The sequence below is a fragment of the Rhinolophus sinicus genome, chromosome 2 (assembly GCF_057876585.1).
Source record: "Rhinolophus sinicus isolate RSI-liver-muscle chromosome 2, RSI-T2T, whole genome shotgun sequence".
Taxonomy (NCBI): Eukaryota; Metazoa; Chordata; class Mammalia; order Chiroptera; family Rhinolophidae; genus Rhinolophus; species Rhinolophus sinicus.
Genome location: NC_142502.1, coordinates 88,030,121 through 88,052,219, shown reverse-complemented (window position 1 = coordinate 88,052,219; position 22,099 = coordinate 88,030,121). Strand labels below are relative to the sequence as shown.

The 22,099-nt window shown below is 40.4% G+C and overlaps 1 pseudogene; it reads right to left on the bottom strand.

Moving 5' to 3' along the window:
• Positions 1-12,281: 12,281 nt before the first annotated feature.
• On the bottom strand, positions 12,282-14,431 carry LOC109448876 (heterogeneous nuclear ribonucleoprotein A1-like; annotated as a pseudogene).
• Positions 14,432-22,099: the final 7,668 nt, after the last annotated feature.

Sequence of the window (22,099 nt, the reverse complement as noted above, 5' to 3'; positions counted from 1 at the left end):
AGAGATGCTCTTGGAAATTAAAACCATGATAGCAGAGATAAAATAGTCAATAGAATGCTGGAAGAGAAAGTTGAGAATATCTTCCCGGAAATAGAGCAAAAAAGATGAGAAATGAGGACGAAAGATAAGAAAAGGGACGAATCCAGAAATAACTATATCCAAATAGAAAGAAAGAATAGTGAAGAGAGCATGAGAGGACATCAACAATAAAACAAGCGAAAGAAAATTCCCAGAACTGAAGAATATGAGTTGCCAGGGAAGGACTCATCAAAAGGAAATTTGAACTAAAACAAACTTACACCAAGGCACATCTTACTGAAATTTAAGAATACTGAAGACAAAAAGAGAATTCTACAAGCTTTCTGAGAGAAGAAAAAAAAAAAATCAAGTATAAAGGACCAGGAGTCAAAATGGCTTCAAAATTCTCAACCATGACCCTAGAATATAGAACACGGTGGAATAATATATTCAAAATTCTGAAGGAAAATCATTTCTGACAGAAAACTTTAAGCACGATGAAGCTGTGTTATAAAGAAAGATAAAGACATTTTCAGATAAGAAAGACCTCAAGTAAATTGCCTCCCACGCAAGCTTTCTCAAGAAACTAAAGATGTGCTCCATCAAAATAAGAGCGTGAATCAAGACATAGGAAGATACAGAGTACAGGAAAGAGGGACTCAACAATAGGAAAGACGCCAAGGGACTTCCTGGGAGGATGGCAAAGGAGATTCCAGGATGACAGCTGTGCACCAGGCATCGAGGGCACCCAGTCTAGATTGGAGCCATATGACTCGAGAGACAGACATGTTGAAGACTCTTATCAGAAACATCCTCACTGCTACTGAGCTCTCTTTGGAATCTAAGGACAGAAGGGCCAGGTAAGCCTATCCCAGATCATTATTATTTGTACTTGGCCTCTCTGGGCTATGAGCTGATGAATTTTCTCGTCTCCTCCTTGCCCAGCTGCCTGGATTAGTTTAGGACACTCGTTTCCCTGCCACCAAATTGTCTGCTTTGACCTACCTTTGAAAACGGGAAATTGGGCACGACAGACTTAGAAACAAAAATCCAGAGCTGTTTGCTCACCTTGACTGTATTTCTGCCGCACATCAAGAACCTGCAGTATCAGTTAAAGTAAGCTAAGTTGATGAAGAATACATCAAAAATGCATAATGAAAGTTTGTTTTTCACTCAAATGCTATAGATTGAATGTGTTCCTCCCAAATTCATATGTTGACATGTAATTCCCTGTTACTTTGGAGATGGGGCCTTTGGAAGGTGTTTAAGGTCATGAGGGGAGGCTCTCATGAATGGGATTAATGCCATTATAAAAGAGACCCCAGAGAGCTCATTTGCCCTTTTTGCCGTGTGAGGACACAGCAAGAAGATAACTGCCTATGAACCAGGAAGCAGTCATCTGCCAGACTTTGATCTTGGTCTTCCCAGCCTCCAGAACTGTGAGACATAAACTTGTTGTTTATAAGCTATCTAGTCTCTGGTATTTGGTTATAGCAGCCCAAACAGAATAAAACATCACATAAAAGTTCAAGTGAGGTATTCCTGGTCAGTGGGTATGTCTCTTCCACGTGGAGAAACAGGAACCCAGTCTTCTTTTCATCTAATGAATGTAAGGGGTGCCGGGAAATGAGATCTCCGGATCAGCAGATGCATCCCAAAAACAACACTGCACCGGATTCTAGGGGCAGCTGGCCAGCCCTGCTTCGCTGGCCCCCTCCCACACCTCTCGGCAGTTGCCTGAGTCTCACTCCTGCCCTCCCCAAGTGCTCTTGCAAACTCTGAGGGAAGCTGAAGCCAGACTATGACCAATAAAGGATTCAGCTGTGTTCATGAGAGACTCCCCAACAGTGGAAATGTTGCCTCTTCTCATCAGCTAGGTTTGTGTTTGCCATTTGGTTTTTCAAAACTAAGCAATATATCATTTAAGGATGCAAATATAAGTGTGACACAACTATAGAGAAAGAGAAAGATGAACACTAAAATCAGAATAGTGGTTCCTTCTAGAGAGAAAAGATGGGCAGGGGAGGAAGACCATGGCTTCAAGGCCTGGCAATGTTTCACTTCTTAACTTGGGTCATATGATTTGGGGTGTTTGGATTCCATTTGTTTTTTATTGAATTCTTTAAATTGCACATACATTTTATGCATTCCTTTGCACAGATGATGCATTTCACAATTTAAAGTTTTTAAAAGATATAGAAAAAGCCACAAAGGAAAAAAAAAAGATTGATTCAGCTACACGAAACTATAAATCAGCTATTAATATAAGTGAAAACATTAAACTGAAAGGCAAACAACAAATTGAAAAAGCATTTGTCACAAATACTGCAGGAAGTTAATACCTCGACTAGTAACCTGAACACTAGACACTGAGTACATTCCTTCCACCTGTTACACTCTTCCACTGATAGATAGCCTCAGAAATTCCCTCCACTTACCTGAGTCTTTGGGCAAATGTCATCTTCTCGGTGAAGGCTTCTCTGACCACCCTGCCACTCCCTCTCCAACTGCCTCGATTTATTTTTCTCCATGGTATTCACCTCCTTCTACTATACCATTTCACTTATTTATTCTGTTTTTGTCTCCTCACCAGAATGAAAGCTCCTTGCAGGCAGGAATTTGGTCTGCTTTGTTCACTGCTGTATCGTCAGTGCCTAAAACAGCATCTGGCACCTAGTAGGTGCTTAGTAGATATTTATTGACTGAATGAATATGACAAGGTCGTATTAATTGATAAGGCAAGCATTATGAGCATCCACTCAAAGGAGAGAAGATGTAAACTGACAACATAATAAGCCATCAAAATGTCTTTGAAGCACATGCAGAAATATTTATAATGACTAAGGATCAAATAAATTCATATTAAATAATTACCTACCTTTGGCCTATCATATAAACAAAGTTTTTTTTTTTAACTATAGTACAGTGTTGGCAAGAATTGCTAAATTGAGCAATTATTCACTGCTAATAAGTGTTAATGGGTACAACATTCTAAAAAGAAATTTTACATGGGGTAAAAAATAACAAAGGCTAATGTTTATGTTAAATAGAATTCGGGTATGGAACATGTGATATTAATATTTAAATTGTACCTCAATTAATGCACTTTTTAAAACTCTTGCCATTGTTTTCTCATATTTTAAATCTCAAGACAGCTTTATTTTCCTTGAATGCTATATAACAATGAAAAAGAAAAATTTGTTTCTTATAAGCTAAATGGTATATGATTCAGTAAAAGAGTTAACTTATAATTTCAGACTAGACCAGGTCACAAGTATCAATTTTACTGAAAAGTAAAATAATTTAAAAAAAATTTTTTTTAATTTAATTCAAGAACCTTAAAAATGTTCATGCTCTTTGGACCAGTAACTGCACTTCCAGAAAGTTATCAACGCAAACTAATATAAAAATATGTAAACAAAACTCGTATACAAAACTATCATAGCTTACCACAAAATATCGTGAAACATTTTAAAATGTTTAAACTGTAATACAAATACATACTTAGGTAAAAATCAATATGAGAGAGAAAATAGTTCAACTATTTGAAACAAGGCATTAAAAACACAGGAAGAAAACATCTACAAATACTAACAGGAAATACTCTGGGTTGTGGGGACTGGATAATATTAATGTTTTCTTTATAATTTGATTTTAAATAAATATCTGATTCTTTTTAAATGGGGGTGACTTTATGATTTGAAAATTGACAGTTTTAAAAATAATGGTTATTTGGTAATTTGAAAAAGTCATTTCAATTTTTAATGAAATAGAATAATGAGTGGAAAATATGAGATTATATAAAAATGGCTCTACAAAAGAGTGAATATCTGAAACCTGGAACTTCACACCAAGAGAATTATAGGCCACCGTGGTTAGGGCTTATAGCGCCCCCTGGTGGCAGCATACCCAAGTAGAGAAACAGTAAAGTAAGAATCCATTCAAGCCGGAAAAAACTACAAAATCTAGCAAATGATTCACTCTAAAAACAAAGTTTCATATTCAAAACATCAGGAAAAATATCTCACCCACACAAAGCAACATTGAAATAAGCATATGCTTTCATCTTTTGATGTTATGTCCCTAAGATTAAGATCTACAGCCATATAATATATTGTGTTCTACACCAGTATAAAGGAGCCATTTATGTTGAAGGGCTCAATAAGCTACTTTGTGTATTAATTATCCAAATGGACTATTTTTCTTGATCAAATGAGGTCATCACAGCCACATGTCCATCACTGCTCAGCTTGTAGTATCTCAGATAAAAAATTAATTCAGCAGGATTAAAAACAAGGAACGGTGGCAGTTTTCGCAGAAGTGGGGAAATAGGAGGAAATTGGGTTCAGAAGCTTTTAAATATCAAAATATCACAAATTGGTATGCTAAGATAGTATTGGGAAAGATTTTAAAATATTACAAAACTCGCTCTAATTAAGCTTTCCCCAAAATGGTTCCTGTCACCAACTACCTCCATGTTGCCAAATTCCATTGTCACTTCTCAGTCTTCCTCTTATTCCACCTCTCAGCAATGTTTGACACATACGAACATTTTTCTCCTTCTTTCTCTTTTCCCCCCATCTTCCATTCCATGGTTGACCTTTCTGCCACAAGTTTTCTTCCGGTGTCAAAGCACTATGACTGCAATATGATGGACAAGAGGAAAGATGAAGTAAAAAAGTCCTACATACATACACCTGTTCTATACGCCAGGCAAGTGCCAAGGCGACTTCTTAGGTTACCACATGTAATTCTCACAACCACCCTTCTTCCATCTTCAGTGTTAAGAAATGCATCCTTGCCATGGATACTTGAGTTACGGGACCAGCCAACCTTCCCCTCAACCTTCCTCTTCAGGCTGCACTGTTGGAGTGCCATGTCCATAGGTGCCTTCTTATGCTGCTAGCAAGAAAGTCTGAACTAATTTCCTAGATGGGAATTAAAGATCTCACTTTGAACTTAGTCCCAAAAATCTAGGGAAATTCATGTTTTCCACATTCCTAAATCTTAAAAGGTTTCTTGCAGTCCACCTTACCCCCAAATGTGGCTCATCTGCTCACCTATTAACAGTGCACTGGGCTGGACTTCACGTTGGAAGGAACACCTACTTTCCCAAAGGGTCTCTGTCAAATATCTTGGGCTGTGAAAGGTACTCAGAGTGTCCACAAGAAGCCCTGCTTGAAGACCCACAGGAGGCCTGCCCTGGAAAAAAGTTGTGAATAAAACAAAATCTGGCTTCCCCTTGGTCCGTTTAATGATCCATTTCCCCAGCTGCTTTATCCGCAGGCTCTAACTGCAGTTCCCCGTGCTGGCTGTGACCAGATTTCCAAAGGGAAAATACATCAAGACATGAGGTCTCAAAAGGGCTCGGTGTACCATTTCTGAATGGGAGAAGAATTTAGGATGAAAAGGTGTAAACTTCCAAAGTGTAGACATTTTCAGGATAGATTCAATGATGTGGGGAGCAGAGGGAAGAGTATTTAAAATTCAAACTGGCTTATGCAATTTTGAAATTGGCTTATGCAATTTTGAAAACAGAGGCTCTTTCTGGGTCCAAAATCATCCCTTTGTTTCCTTCTCCTCAACAAACCTAGCTTTCTATTTGCTCTCTATCCTTTTCTAAGCTGCCTTTCAAGAGGGTTTCTAATCCATATTTATATCTGAGTGAGATACATTACTGTGTCAACACTCCATGCACATTTTCATTTCTACAGCCATATAGTATATTGTGTATATTGTGACTCTCACGCAACCGTGAGTGGAGCAAGGAAGCCTCTTCTCACCAAAACCAGAGGCAGCAGAGCACACGATTACAAGCATGAACTTGCCTTGGACAGCTCCGGTTGGCACCTGGCCTCAACTTTAGTAATTTTGTGACGTGAGGCAGTGTTTTTGTTTTGCATGTCCCAAAACATTGCTTTATCCGTCTGGAAGATAAAGATAACAATAGATACGACCCACAATGCTCATTACACTGCTAGCATACTAATAGTGCCTGTGGTGTAGAAAAGGCTCAAAAAACTCACATGGGTTGTACCGTTTGTTTTTTTTACCTGCTAGGCAACTGGCTATACTGTGTGTAAACACAGGCAACAGGAAATCCTGAGTCACCATGAAGTCACACTAACATCGTGGTGGGGAATGAACTGGGAGATGACCAAACTAGGAGAGAGCGGCATCATGTGCCGCCTCAGGCTCAGTCGTGTTGCTGGGGTGGGTTTCCTCTTCTGCTGCAAAGGCCCCTCCACTCCCTTCCCCTTTGGGGCCCATTTGCGCCATGGAGGTCAATCGGCCCCATGGTTGCTGCCCTCTAGTCAACCCTAATCAAACTGCAGTGGGAAGAACAGGGAGATACAGTGTATTATGTTTTTTTTTACCAGTGTGTGAGTCTTGTCATTCTGTTGAGTTTTCATTGGATGCTTACTCTGGGCATATTTTTGAACTAGGCCCTTACAGCAGTAAAAAGGAAACACAAGACCATCTCTCCAGAGAAGATGATGCTTACTAGTCCCTCTTCTTTCTCCTCTTCTTACTCCCTCTCCCCGTATCGGCATCCTCCCCTCCCCATCTTGGTTTCCTCCTTCACCTCCTCCTCCTCCATCTTCTGGCTTGCTTGTTTGTTTGTCTGAAATAAAAGTTTCCCAACAAGGGCGAAAGGTACAGCTTCTCTAAAGGTGAGAGTGTGTAGATAGTTCCATTCTTTAACTTTCCTAAGCCTTCGGCAATCTTCGTTTTGAAGGCCCACCACGCATAAAGCCCAATCATAAAATTTCACCTATAGCCAATAATAACCATGATTTATATATAATTTGTTTGAGTTGAAAATTTTTTATTTGACTAATTGACATGCTATTTGATTCTGTGAAACCACATAATTTAACTTTGTTTTTCTTTTATCAGTTTCCTTTGATATTTTGGAGCCAATTAATTCCTTTTCTACTTCTCAAAATTTTTTAGGCTCTAGAAAAGTTTATAAACCCTGAGTACTGTGCACTTGAGCTGAAAGGACAAATGATCATGGCAGGATTAGGTTTAAATCCCATCTCCGTCTGCTATTTAGCTGTATGACTTTGGGTCAATTACTTAAGCTCTCAGCCTCGATCACCCTACCAGTCAAATGAACCCATTGAGACATCCTTGGAGGCTTCAAGCCCAGTGCTTTTATAGAGAAGCATCTTGACAACTAATTGTTTCTCCACATTTTCTTACTCAGAGTTCTATAGTACAAAGAGTCCCCAGCCAAGCTACCCTGAGCTAAACAAAAACTATACTATAGATTGAGACTGAAAAGGGCCTACATGAATATAGCATCCCCTTGCTTTAAGTTCCAAGGCTTAGCTACTAAGGACATCAAGTGGGCTGTGCTGAAGGAAAATTTCACATGATTTTCTGAAAAATACTCGTGTTGCGTTTTGTTCATTTCTACCCTCACATTTCAAGTCTCATGCTCTGTATTTGGCTACAACAAGAACGCTCCCTTTCACGTTCGTGGGGAACATCGATCCTTGAATCCAAATCTCAGACTTCTTGTGCTCTTGTGTCTTGGTAGGAGGTGCTGTGAGGAGACAGATGAATAAGAGAAGCACACAGGTGGACCCAGGCAGCAAGGGCTGGGACCAAATGCAGGCATCTCAGAGCAGTGGTGGTGAAGGGGAGTTTGCAAAGAGGCAGAGAGCAGCTGCCTTCATCAATTGAACAGCTTTTCTTGATAGTTCTCCATGAATGCAAACCCAAATGACTAAACAGATGACTTTTTCTGTCAGAATTAGCAACTGTCATCCACAGAGCCATGGATCAAATGCAATATGGATCAACCATTTTAATGTTTTAATTATAATGAGCACTTATTTGGGGCAAAACATCGTGGCAGGAGCTATGCAGATATTCAAGGATGAACAGTGACGTTCCTACCCTCAAAAAACCAAGTCTAATAGGGTCAGAGAGAGTGGGCATGGAGGATACGCATGAAGAATGGATTCAGGTCTCATGACAGGATACAGGTAAATTAGAAGGAGAGATTAGAAGTGTTGAAGGCATTTAAAAGAAAGGTGCTTCACTTTTGGATGGAATAATCAGGAAGAGCTTCACATAAGGAATTTGAGCTGTGCCTGGGGAAAGTTTCAGAGTAGCTGGAGAGAGAAGCGACAAAAGTAATTGAAGGCTTGGGAAACCAGAGAGAGCAGGGACATGGCATTGGTTTTTCTTGTTTCTTTGATTACAAAGGCAGATTTAGAATCCAGGTTAAGAAGCTCAGAGTCTGTCACAAAAAGAGCAATTAAGACAGATGGTGCTAACACTAGCAAGAGAGGCCTGGAGGCCTCAAGGTGGTGTTTTGTCCTCGTGCTTCCTCACATCCTTAAGAACCAGCTCTCACCATGTGTATAATTTAGGGCAGAGCTGACAAGGTTGATTTTCAAAGCACGTAGCTCATTGATAGTAATGTAGAGGAAGTCCATATGTGTCTGTGGTTAAAAGCAACCAGCCTTCAAACGCTCATATCGATGGTGACCTGTATCTCACATGCCTCATGCTGGAATGTCACAGGTAGGTTACTCGCATGAGTTCCTGGAAGGAGTAAAAACGCACAGTGAGCCTACCCAGATGTGTGCCAAAGGCGGGTGATGGTGATGGTGACAATGATGGCAATCAAGATTTGGTCCTAAACTAACATTTATTGAGGATACCTCTGTCATTGTCCCTATGTTAATACTGACAAGCAAAGGTGAAACAGCTGGCTCATTCAGCTTTATCTGCCCAGGACCTTCCTGGAGGAGTGCGGCCTTTGGTGAGTCTTCCTGCATGATTATAAGGATAACTATGATAGTTTATGCTGGAAGAAAGTTTGAATAGTCTTCCAGTCTACTTCTCTGTCAAAAGATAAGCGAAAGTGATAGTATGCATAGGCAAAACTATTGTCAATATTAGTTTTACAACAAAAGAACAAGACAAACAAATGAGAAACAAAAACTCATAGACACAGACAATAGTATAGTGGTTACCAGAGGGTAAGGAGGGTTGGGGGGTGGGAGATGAGGGTAAAGGGGATCAAATATATGGTGATGGAAGGAGAACTGACTCTGGGTGGTGAACACAATGGGATTTATAGATGATGTAATACAGAATTGTACACCTGAAATCTATGTAGTTTTACTAACAATTGTCACCCCAATAAATTTTAAAAAAAGCAGATTGAAATAGAAAAAAAAAAAGAAAAAAAAAAAAAAAATATATATATATATATATATATATATATATATTTAAAGATAGTTTTAAATACAGATCTTTCACAATCTGGTGAGGCATAACTCCTAAAAAAGCAATAAATCCCCCTTATATCCAGGTGAAATCTTTCTGTTTTGAATTTGGATCATGTACCATTGCATAAAAATTCATTACAACTATTACCCCATTATTGGGGGAGACTCTATGGCATATCAAATAAGCCATAATAACCTTACTTTTTAATTAAGTAAAAAAATGAACACACAAAATTGATTCAAGAATAAAGCAGCATTAGTCATAATGACATCACATAATGATATGATACTATGTTAAATTGCATTCAATAAGTTGCATATTTCAATGTAGCATTACCCTTTGGGGGCAATTTCAATAAAATAAGAACTACAAAGAACCCTTGTAGGGAAGAATTCTGGCCTTGGCTTGGAGTACAACCAGCTCATCCAGAGTAATAGGAAAGTAGGCAGATGCTGGTAGGGGGGTATATGTACAGGACTTACATAATTTCTCTTCTGGTTGCTTTTGTTTTCTGAATAAAATAAGAAGCAAGGCCATCTACCAAGAATGAAGATGGTGGAGGAGATATTGGAGATTTGAGGAATATATCAGTCAAGGTAGATTTGGATTTGAGAAGTAATAAGTTGGTAACTGGCATCAGGAGATAAGAGAAAATACGAAATCGTCATGTAGGAGAGTGGGGGAGCAAATGGATGACTGGGTACTGGCTCAGGAGAGGTTAGTGGTCATACATTTAAAGTGAAATTCGTCAGCAGGGTTGTAGATTTCTCTCCACCTACATTCAGCGGGGTAGGTTCAAGCACAGAATAAGTGGAGACTTGAATTTAACTTAGGCTGGAGTCTTACTAGTTGAAAATGACCAAGTGAAAGAGGTAAGGGACTGAGGTTATGTGGGAAAGGAGTGAGTGTAATAACTGGTCATAGGATTTAAGCTAAGTAAGAAGAGATATAAGAACATAAAGGCAAGGGACAGTAAACTGATTATAGGGTTTAGCAGGGGTGAGGGGGCAGGTGTCAAAGATTGTTGGAGTTGGGGTACTCGACCCTCACATCTAGTCACCAATGATTATTAATTTTTCCATTTCACTTGCACTCCACTGACGTGCAATTTAATGTCCTTGCAATTTGTGTGTCTGACTCTAATTCAGCCTGGAGAGTAATGGATTTCATAACGTCCAGCATAGCCAGTTTGGGGAGGTGAGGTGAGGTGGAAGTAGAGAAAAGATTAGTTAAGGTTTAGACTCCTCATATGTGGTTTAGTGAGGAAGTAGCCAAGAGGAAGTGTCCAAGATACACTAAAACACTTGACTAGAGACTGATACTGCCTCCTTTGATAGTACTTTGCATATAACAAACAGTTGGTGAATATGTTTGGAGAATAAAATTGAATGGATAAATGAAAAGCATTCTCAGCATGAAGGAAGTAAATGAAAAGATAAGATTTTTCTCAGGGAGACAGTAAGTAGTAGAAGTGGAAATAGTGAGCGGGAGTAAATTTGAGAAGCGTTAAGGATAAAATCAATAGGACCTGATGGGAAAGTTGGGGGAGAAGGAAGCAGAACGGGAGAAAGGCAAGGATGGCTCCCAGGTACCTGCCTTGGTGGATGGCAATGTCCTTCAGTATGATAAGGAACGGAAGAAAGAATACTAAGTCAGTGGCCAACGGGAGTAGGGAATTAACTTTGAGCATATTGAATTTGAGATATTTGTGGGACATCCACACAGAGATGTTCAGTGGGAAAACGGAGAAATGAGTTGAGCAGAGATACAAGCTTGAGGAGCTCAGGGAGTAAAACCTCTCAGGCAAAAGCAGGCAAGATCCAAAACACAGCAGGGGCATATACGTGATTATCAGAAGCCATGTGCTCGTTGGTGTCTCCTAAAGAGAAGTTAGAGTGAAAGGATCCAACAGCTGAAGGTTGAACCTTGCAGAATCCTGATGTCTAAGGATCAAGAGAAAGAGGAAGAGTCCATGAAGGAGACTAAGAAAGAGCAACCCAACATGTACAAAGCAAAATTGGAAAGGGAAGCCAACAGAATAGAAAATTTAAAGATGAGGAAATTGTCAACAGAACCAAATGCTAAGAGATGTCGAAGAAATTGTGACCTGAAAAGCATGTTAGATATAAAAACGAAGTCACTGAGTTCTAGAGGGAGATGCTTCTTTGGAGTGGGGAGGCCAAAATCAGATTAGACTAGATTGAGGAGTGAATGGAAGGGGAGGAAGTGGAAACACAAGAAAGGCTCTTTTCAAAGTAGCTTGACTATAAAAAGGAAGGTGATAGAGTAAGTGTCACGGGGACCTGTGACTTATTTGTAGTTTATTTGGCTTTGTTTTTTGAAGACTGGAAATTCTTGAGCGTGTTAAATAAACTGAGAGAAAATGGCCAGAGGTTGAAGATACAGGAGAGCATTCAGGAGAATAATGTTCCTCAGGCAAAGGCAGGTAAAATCTGAAGCACAGAAAAATGTCCACCTCTTCCCCTATTGGAAGGAGCAATGGATGGTTCAGATGTAGGTACATGTTTGTCTGCCATGCTTACCATGCTTATTGAAAGATACGTCTGTCCTTGTCTCCTCCACATTCTCATTACCTATGCATTCTGGCTTTTGACTCTACTGCTTTGCTGAAACTGCACTTTCCAAAGTCTCAAATAATCACCCTGGTTTTCGTTTTTTGTTTTTTTAAAGAGACATTTATTCAGCGTCATGATCAGCAATCAACAGCATGGGTACAAAAAAAAAAATCTACATTAAAACCCTCTCATGGAATGCTTTACACTTTCCACAGAACAGAAACTAAAACAACCTGTTATATAATTATTAGTCACAAGTACAGTCCTCAAGGTTTTTGCCCACATACATGAGCACTGTCTAAAACACATCTTTGTAGCAGCTAGGCCCTGCCACCACTGTGCTTGGCTGAGCTCACAAATTTCTTGCAACCTGTAGTTTCCCTGTCGTTTCTCTGGCTCTCCTCTCCTGTTAAGTTTTGTTTCCTGTAATTAAAACCTTCTGCCCCTTCCATAGCTACTGTATTGCTGGAACCACCATAGCCACCTTGGTTTTGTGGTTTGGCAAAGTATTGGCCTCCACCACCATAGGGGCCACAGCTTCTGCCTCCAAGGTTTCCTCCTTTCATGGGTTCAAAATTTGAAGCTTGACTGTTGTAATTGCCAAAATCATTGTAGCTTCCACCACCTCCAAAATTGCTTCCCTCATTACCAAATCCATTATAGCCCTCCCCACTGCCACCGTATCCTCCTCACCACCGTGACTGACACCAAAGCCACCTCGACCACTGAAGTTTCCTCCCTGACCAAAGTTGTCATTCCCACTAAAACCGCCTCCTCGACCACCACTGAAGTTTTCCAGAACAACTTCGACTGCTTTGGCTGGACGAAGCACTAGCCATCTGTTGCTTAGATAGGGCTTTCCTTATGTCACAGTTGTGGCCATTCACAGGATGGTATTTCTGAAGGACAATCTTGTCTACAGAGTCATGGGCATCAAAAGTTCCAAAAGCAAAGCCTCTCTTCTTGCCACTGCCTCGGTCAGTCGTGATTTCAATCACCTCAATGTTCCCACGTTGTTCAAAATCATCTCTGAGGTGATGTCCTTCAGTGTCTTCTTTCATACCACCCACAAAAATCTTTCTCACAAGTAAGTGGGCACCAGGTCTTTGAGCATCTTCTCTTGAGACAGCCCTCTGGTTCCACAGCTCTTCCATCCACCTTCTGTGGCCTTGCATTCATGGCTGCACCCACTTCATTTGGCAGAGGTGACAAATTCAAAGCCTCTGGAGCACTTGGTGTTTGGGTCTCTCATCGCCACACAGTCGGTGAGCGTTCCCCATTGCTCAAAATGGCTCCTCGGACTCTCATTGGTTGTTTCAAAGTTCAAATCTCCGATGAAGCGTGTTGGCAGCTTTTCAAGCTCTTTGGGAGACTGACTTAGCTATGACGACCACAGGAAGGTGTTTACTAGGTGGTAGCCACCAATGTAAAACCATAACCACCCAATTTTAAAACTGGCATCTTCTCACTTTTCTCCTTCAAAGCCTCTGTACAGCATGAACTCTCTTGAATATCCTCCCCTTCCTACAACTCTCTCTCGCCCTGGTTTCCATGACATTGTGACATTCTACCTCATTTCCATGTTAACTTCTCTCTCCACTTTGGATTTACTTCTTTTTCGTGTGCCCTAAATGTGGACATCCTCCCAAGATCTGTGGGTTTAGCTGTCATCTTTATAAAGATGACAAAGTTATATTTCCAATCTCTATTATATGACTTCAACACTCCAGGACTCTGTCTTTCAGACCTCCATCCCAAGGCCATTTGTTTACAATGGAGCAGATAAATCAGAATCACTGGGCATTGTGTGTAGCACCAAATCACTAAGGAGAATCAGCGATGACTGACCAAAGTTTTCAATATATGACTATGATTGAATGACCATGGCACAAACATGAAAGCCAGCAAAACTCAGTATCACTTGCAGTGGGTTCAGAATAAAGATGAATGCCAGTCTACCAGGAGATAATAGAAAGGCAAAAGGTGGGCTTATACCAATGAAAGATAAAACTGGAACCAGGTTGCTCACTAAACGACACATGCTAAGTTGTCATATACTCAGTGAAGAGAGGCTCATAGGAACACTCACAAGATCAAGACAAGTTGACATAAAAAGATAGGGGCAAAATCAACTTTTCTGATAAAGCATTGCCTAAAATGGAACTGCTGGTACATGGGACCGGCCATTGGTACATGCAGGCTTCAAACATAACACCTAAATGAAGGGACAGAGCTCTTTGTTGTCACAAATGTTGAAATCAATATAGTGTGCCATGCAAATTAAAAGCACATTGAGATACACTTATTTACCCACTAAAGTAACTAAAAATTAAAAATTAGCAATACTAGGTTTTGGAAAACATGTGACAGTAACTGAAATTCTCATATGTTTCTGGTGGGAATGCAAAATGACAGTCACTCTGAAAAATAGTTTGGCAGTTGAATGCACATTTATCATAAACCCCAGCATCCTACTCTTAGGTGTTTACCTGAGAGAAATGAAAAGATAGGTCCACACGAAGACCTCTATGTAAATGTTTAGTTATAACAGCTCCAAACTGCAAACAACTCACGCGCATCAGCTGGTGTAGGAATAAATAAATTTTAGCACATATATGCCTTACAATACCAGTCAACAACAAGACGGAACAAACCCCTGACACCAAACAATGTGAGTGAATCTTCAAAGCATTACGCTAATGTGAAAGAAGCCAAGTGCTAGAGAATATAACCTCAAACTACCTACTGCTCAAATTTAGCAAAAGCTCCATTATTAGAAATTATATTTAGATTTGAAAACCATGCATTCATTCTATCATTGCATTATATCAGTGATAGGCAAACATTTCGCCCAAGGGAAAAGTCCAGAAAATAAGAACAAAAATATTTGCAGGCTACAATTTAGTTTATACATTGTATGCATTTTTTTTCTATCAGGAGGTACAGTATCGGTAAGCATTTGTTTAATATTTCTTTAGTGAAGGGTTTCAGATTATTTGCCACAGTTTCTGAAATGACAAAGGAGCACACAATACAGTAGCTGGTTTTAACTTTTGCCCTTGAATAGATGCAGTCCTTGACTAAAGTACTCGTGAAGCGCCTCACTGTGCTAGAAAACCTAGCGTTTATCTCTGTGTCACACCCAAACCAGCTCCCCCAACCCCCTCCTCTCCAGACTCTGTCTAAGTAAGCCCTGTGGTTAACCAGACTGTCTACACCCTCTTGACTAGTCGATGGCTCAACATAGCAATGCTTACCACAAAAATGCAATAACCCTGTCTCTCAGATCCAGGGAGAAAAAAGGAAGAAAAAAATGCATGTGTTTTTCATTGCAATGAAGGACTTCTCATCTTGAACAACAATATGAGTGAATTTAGCACAGGCAGAAAGGGAGCTACTCCAATGCTGTTCTCTTTGAAGACTCTTCCCCTTCCTTTTAAGTCCCTTTGTCTGCCCCCAGCATCAGTTTCAAGATCAGGACTAAAGAAAAATTAAACAGAACAAACTTTTCTCTCCTTCTAGAAAAAGTGAAATAATCCACAGTCATTTGCAGCTCAACATGAAGTGCTCCTGAGTTGTTACTACAGTTGTAATTTTTCTAAAATTTTTCAAACACTGACAGATCAGCCAGTACAAATAGGTCCTACACAAGAAAAAGAGAGAGAGAAAGAGAGAAGGTGGGGGGTGGAGGGGAGAGACAGAGGAAGGAGAAGGAGGAGGAGGAGGAGAGAAGGAAAAGGCTTCTTTGGAGAAACGACTACTAAACATACATTACATTTCTAAGTGTTTATTTTGAATTACTCCTGCTGAATATTCAGATGTGACGAAGAGAATCAATGCGCGTCATCAGCCATGTTTACCTCAGAAGTACATATTAGAAAGCTAGGTGCATCCATCATCCTAAGGACGAGCACGACTGGGCCACAACGTCCTTCCCCTCTCTCATCCCTATTCAGATCAGTAATAATCAAATATAAAGGGCAAATCTCAAAGATGCTTATCACGCCTCATCTTACAGAGTGATTTTTAATGGACAAGTGCATATGATTGTATATTGTTTTTGTAGCATGTAAATGTAACTAAACATAATGTCTACATAATGTTAACTTAAAATAGAAAAATCTGTACAGCTGATTTAAATACTATTAATTAGATATTTTAAATTCATCAGTATCTCTCAGTGACTCACAAAGAGGCCATGATTCCTAGGTGTTTTGACACTTAAACAGTTTGGGAACATCTGACCCAGCAATCCCTATGTCTATGTCCCAAAGTTTTTCATTCTCTTGAGATATCAACTTCCCTCTCATACTCTTCCTGCTCCCAGAAGACTTTCCTGAACCAAGGGCCTCCAACATCCACACTGTTCCTCAGTTACAAGCTGTCTTGCTGCCTCAGATATAACTATAGATAGAGACAGTGATAGAGACATATAGATAGATATACTTATAGTTGCATTTATCACATTGTATTGGAATTATTTTGTAACAGAGTGAAATTCTCTCTCTCTCTCTCTCTCTCTCTCTCTCTCTCTCTCTCTCTCTCTCTGATTCAGGCTGATAGCCCCTGCTACAGATATGCTAGTTAACGAGAGGGATTCTGCTTGGGGCTTGAGTATTTTGCAAAAATAGCCCTTGTCAGAAAGGGCCCCTCCTGAGGAGGTAGGAAGTCTGAACAGAACAATGACTTTATCAAAACTTTGCTTTACACTATGTGATATATAGATGATGTATTACAGAATTGTACACCTGAAACTTATGTAACTTTACTAACAATTGTCACCCCAATAAAATTTAATTTAAAATTTTTTTTTTGCTTTACAAAAGCCTCAGGACCTCACTCAGATCAGCGGGAGAAAACAGGCCAACCCTGAAATAACAGATTTAGAAATTTCTCGTACTTTTTTGGATCACATCTCTTGCCCCGCCCCTCCTCCCTTCCTTTGTCATAAAATGCTCTTGATCTTGAGCCTCTCTTAAGATAGATTTGAGGAACTATTGACTGCTCTCATCTTCTTAGTTGACACCTTATCAATCAATAAACCTTTCCTTACTCCAAATTCTGACCTGTTGAATATTGTCCTTATGAAGTGCCAGGCACATGAAACTTGAGGTGGTTACAATTTGCCATAGCCAGTTAAATATATATATATATATATATATATATATATATATATATATATATATAATATTTAACATTTGGTGCAAAAGGTATGGCTGCCAGGACCTATTTTAATAGACAGCAGAGAATAAAAGAGATAACTAACCTATACTGCAAAAGGAAGATACTAGAAGGAGGCAAGGGGCAATGGGAGGAAGGTAAGATCTGAAAAGAGGAGAGAGGTGGACTTAAGGCAGAACTACTAGGAGGCAAGTGAGGAGACTGTGGAAAAATATTTGTCCCTGAGAATTCCGCAATGCCAGCAGTGAATGAAGAATAACAAGAATATCTACTATTGGGTGTTGAGTTCATTGCATCATGGTACCTCCATCCATCATCACCCCATATCGTCAGGGACATCTGCCACGCATGCAGTGACAGGGACATCTGCCACACATCCAGTGTGCTTTTTCTCACAAGGTAAACCTTCCAAGTCAGCTCTGAGAAGAGCCAGCTCAAGGAAGTAGGCCATGAGTCAGAGCAGATCAAAAGAGCAGCACCTTAAGAACCCAGGAAATAGAAGAAACCTAAGATTCCTTCCAGGAATCCCTACAGGGATGGCGGGGGGGGGGGGGGGGGGGCCTCTGGCTGTTTGAACCAACTGTTAAATAAAATGACCCCAGCTGACAAGGGTTATATTTGCTGTCTCCACTTCTTTTTTTATGTTTCCCCTTCTAGATCACAATGGAAAGAATGGTGCCTTATTCATCGTTGATTCCTCAGGGGCTGACACAGTGCTGGACCCTGAAAAAGAGCGTTTTTGGAGGCTCTCTAGAAAATTGAATCTACCTCACTAGCTCAATGTGTCAACCTCCTAGAAGTGTGTACATTTTTCCAAAAAGCCCTCAGAAGTGACATTTCAAAGAGAGGATTTCAACAGAGCACAAAGATGTATTTTAGAGGTAGAGTTCCTTCCCAGTGCCATGCAAATTATATCGCATAGAAAACGGTCTGTTTTGCTAAGCATGAGACCCAGGGTTAGCTGACTTTCCTGGAAGAATCTTAAGTGAGGACAGGAACAAAGAGTGAGAGGCTCTGGAAGTGAAGGAGGCAGATTTTCCTAAAAAACAGCAAGCTCGCAAAGACAAATATTTACCCAGTCAACCTTTTGCCCCATTGCCCCTTAATAAATCAAATTCAAAGAGTTTCATGAAGCCAAAGGATTTTAAATAATCTTTACATCAAATATGATTACCATGCAATGTTTACTTTTATGCATTTAACCTTGAACCGCTGAATATAACGAAGGTCAAAAATGTAGGTCAGCTATCTGGGTTTAAGTTCATGGAAGGAACACTCCACCAACAGACTTCCTTTCCCTGAGGTTACTGTAAGAAGTTACGTGTTTCAGTCAGATTTTGAGAAGCCAGGTTTGGGTCCCAGAATGCTCTTCGTATGTCTCCCACACAGGGCAGTCAAACTGAAACAGCATCCTTCTGCATCCTTTCAGACCCACAAATGGGTGAGTCAGAGGCATTTCCCAGCCTGCTCCTCCTGCTGTCACCAAAGACATTATTCAACTGGGCTGACCACTAGATAAAACAAATTGTCTGGGATAGACTCAAAGGGGCCTGAAAACAAGAAACCTCAGTCACTGCTCTGTGGCAGCGACACTGACCCAGAGATTAGAAATGGGTAGATTATGCCTGATAATTTTTAGTGATTACGCTTCCAGCCTGGGAATACAATGTTAAGACTAATCAAACACTCAAGTTAGTGAAGAGTTACTCACGCAAGACAGGTTTTTCAAAGAAGAAAATCAGATACACTCTACAGCAGTCTAAGATACTGAACATACACACAGTTAGGACCTTTAATTGTACAAATATAAAGTGGAGCAACTTGGAAAGCTGCAGCTCCTAGGGATTAAATTGCTTTGTAAAAGGTGATTTTAGAGGCCAATTATACTATAGGTGGAGCTGCATCTCTGCAGTCTATATATTTGTAGAAAAATCCCTTTCTAACTATTGATGATATGGAAGTTTCTCAAAAAATTAAAAATAAAACTAGCATATGATCCAGCAATTCCACTTCTGGGTATATCTGAAAGAAACAAAATCACTATCTAGAAGAGATATCTGTATATCCATGTTCACTGCAGCATTATTTATAACAACCAAGATATGGAAACAATTTAATTGACCATTGACAGATGTATAGATGCAGAAAATATCATATATATGAATAGCATATATATATATGAATATTATTCAGCCACAAAAAATAAGGAAATCCTGCCATTTGTAACAACATGGATAAACCTTGAGGACATTATGCTGAGTGGAATAAGTCAGAGAAAGAAAGACAAAACTACCATCTGATCTCACTTACATGTGGAATCTAAAATGAAAAGAAAAGAAAAGAAAAGAAATGGGGCCGGCCCGGTGGCTCAAGCAGTTAGCACTCCATTCTCCTAACTCCGAAAGCTGCCGGTTTGACTCCCACATGGGCCAGTGGGCTCTCAACCACAAGGTTGACAATTCAATCTCTCCACTCCCACAAGGGATGGTGGGCTCTGCCCCCTGCAACTAAGATTGAACATGGCACCTTGAGCTGAGCTGCCGCTGAGCTCCCAGATGGCTCAGTTGGTTGGAGCACGTCTTCTCAACCACAAGGTTGCTGGTTCTACTCCCACAAGGGATGGTGGTCTGTGCCCCCTGCAACTAGCAATGGCAACTGGACCTGGAGCTGAGCTGCACCCTCCACAACTAAGACTGGGAGGACAACAATTTGAAGCTGAACGTCACCCTCCACAACTAAGATTGAAAAGACAACAACTTGACTTGGAAAAAAGTCCTGAAAGTACACACTGTTCCCCAATAAAGTCCTGTTCCCCTTCCCCAATGAAAAAAAACAAAGTAAGTTAAAACACCCAAGCTCAAGGGTCAAGACAATGGAGTAAGAAAACATTGCACCTGCCTCCTTTTGTGATTACATGAAAATTACACCTAAACTACAGAACAACCATCACTGAGAATCACCTGAACAAAAGTCCCACAACTAAGAATATACAGAGAAGCCACAGTGTAACTGGTAGGAGGGACTGAGAAACAAATAGGGCTGCCCCCACCTGCATGTGGCAGTTAAAAATCAGGAGGGATATCTCCGCTGCAGAGTTCCCACCTGAGGAGCCAGGAGTCCCAGCCCCACACCAGGCTCCCTAGCCCAGGGTTCTAGTGATGGGAAGTTCTACAACTTCTGGCTGTAAAAACCAATGGAGATTGAAACTGAGTGAGACAGAGGGCAGCTAGAGTCTGAGACGCTACTGTTAAAGGGTCTGTACATGGATTTGTTTGCTAACAGACTCACTCACTCTGAGCTCCAGCGCTGGGCCCCCAGCTTGAAAGGTGCCAAGGACATATGTGGAGGAAATGGGTTGTCTGACTGCAGGATGAGGGCTGGAGGAGCAACTTTTTCCCAAACAGGAGTGCTGGAAGAAACCATTGTTCATTTGTTGAGCACTCCGTTTTCCCAGCGTGCAGACACAGGAGGCCACCATATCTAAGTCTCCATGAACCTAGCTAAGACCATCCGCCACACTATAGGGATTCCCTGAGACCCCACCCCACCCAACTTGTGGGCCCACCCTAGCTGCTTCCAGTAGCTTTTCCATAGAAATGGCCAATTTTGGCTCAAGCTGAGGACTTTACTAAAACTTCTCAAAGGTTCACAAATCCCAAATAAGCAGCATCTGTCCTTGGCATGCCCCATACCTCTTCTAAGCAGCCCCAAACCCAGCACTGATGGCAGCCAACTTCAGTTCTCAGCTTAGCTTCTCCCAGGCACCTCCAAGCCCAGTGCATGTGGTGTCCATTTGCAGAATGTTTTGCAGCTTATTTCTGGTGGCTCTGGATAACACAGGCTGTGGCAGAATTATCCATTATAGGGGTACCAGAAGAAGGGAGAGAGCAAGGAATTGAAAACCTATTTTAAGAAATAATGACAGAAAACACTCCTAACCTGGTAAAGCAAGTGGATATTCAAGCCCAGGAAGCACAGAGTCCCAAGCAACGTGAACCCAAAGAGGCCCACACAAAGACACATCATAATTACAATTTCAAAGGTAAAAGACAAAAAAAAAAAAAAGAATCTTAAAAGCAGCAAGAGAAAAGCAGTTAGTTACCTACAATGGAGCTCCCATAAGACTGTGAGCGGGGGTGGGGAGTGGGGGGTGGGGGGTGGGAGATGAAGTTAAGGGGTATCAAATAATCAAATATATGGTGATGGAAGGAGAACTGACTCTGGGTGATGAACACACAATGGGATTTATAGATGATGTAATACAGAATTGTACACCTGAAATCTATGTAATTTTACTAACAATTGTCACCCCAATAAATTTAATAAAAAAAAAAAGAAAAGAAAAGAAAAAGACTGTGAGCTGATTTCTCAACAGAAACCTTGCAGGCCACGGGGATTTGCAGGAAATATTCAAAGTGATAAAAAGCGAAGACCTACAACTGAGATTGCTCCACCCAGCAAAGCTATCATTGAGAATCAAAGGACAGATAAAGAGCTTCTCAGACAAGAAAAAGCTAAAGGAGTTCATCACCATCTAATCAGTATTACAAGGAATGTTGGAGGGACTTCTGTAAGATGAGGGAGATAAAAAATATGAATAATAAAATGAAATAACTACATATCTACCAACAATTGCTTTTTAAGTGGATTAAATGCTCCAATCAAAAATATAAGGTGGCTGAATGGATAAGAAAACAAAACGCTTACTTACATGTGCTTCCTACAAGAGACTCACTTCAGATTGAAAGACACACACACCGAAAGTAAAGGGATAGAAAAAGTTATTTCATGAAAATGGAAACAAACAAAAAGAAGCTGGGGTAACAATACTTCTATCAGACAAAACAAACTTTAAAACAAAGGCTGTAACAAGAGACAAAGAAGGATCCAGTAATCCAACTTCTGGGTGTTTATCCAAAGAAACCCAAAATGCTACTTTGAGGTGACATGTTCCTCCATACATTCATTGCAACATTATTTACAATAGCCAATATATGAGGGCAACTTGGGTGTCCCTGAATGGATGAATGGATAAAGAAAAGATGGTACATATGTACAATGGAATA